We start from the raw sequence: 535 nt of genomic DNA on the forward strand, positions 1-535 counted from the left end.
CCCATATCCCTATGCCTCTTCCTCTCTATCTCTCTCTCCCTCTCTCTCCCTCCCTTTTCCCCTTCCCCTCTCCCTCTCCCTCTCCCTCTCTCTTTCTCTCTCACTTTCTCTCCTTCCCTCTTCCCCTCCCCTCTCTCTCTCTCTCTCCCTCTCTCTTTCTCTCTATTTCTCTCACTTTCTCTCCCTCTCTCTCTTCCTCCCTCTCTCTTGCGCTCTTTCTCCCCCTCCCTTCTCTCTCTTTCTCTCTCTCCTCCTCCTCCTCCTCTCTCTCTTTTTCCTATCTCTCCTTCTCCCCTATTTTTTTCTTTTCTCTCTTCCTTCTTCTCTCTCTTATTTTGGAAAAAAGAGGGGGAGAGAGAGAAGAGAGATATAGAGTGAGAGAAGGTTGAGAGAGAAAGAGAAAATAGAAAAAGGAAGGGAAGAAAGAGGAGAAAGAGAGAGAGGAGGGCGAAGAAAGAGAGAGAAGAGGAGAGAGAAAGAAGGAAAGTGGGAGAGAGAAAAAGAGGAGAGAGAAAGAGAGAAAAGGGAAGAAGGT

This window comes from Arachis ipaensis, chromosome B08 (assembly GCF_000816755.2).
Source record: "Arachis ipaensis cultivar K30076 chromosome B08, Araip1.1, whole genome shotgun sequence".
Classification (NCBI taxonomy): Eukaryota; Viridiplantae; Streptophyta; class Magnoliopsida; order Fabales; family Fabaceae; genus Arachis; species Arachis ipaensis.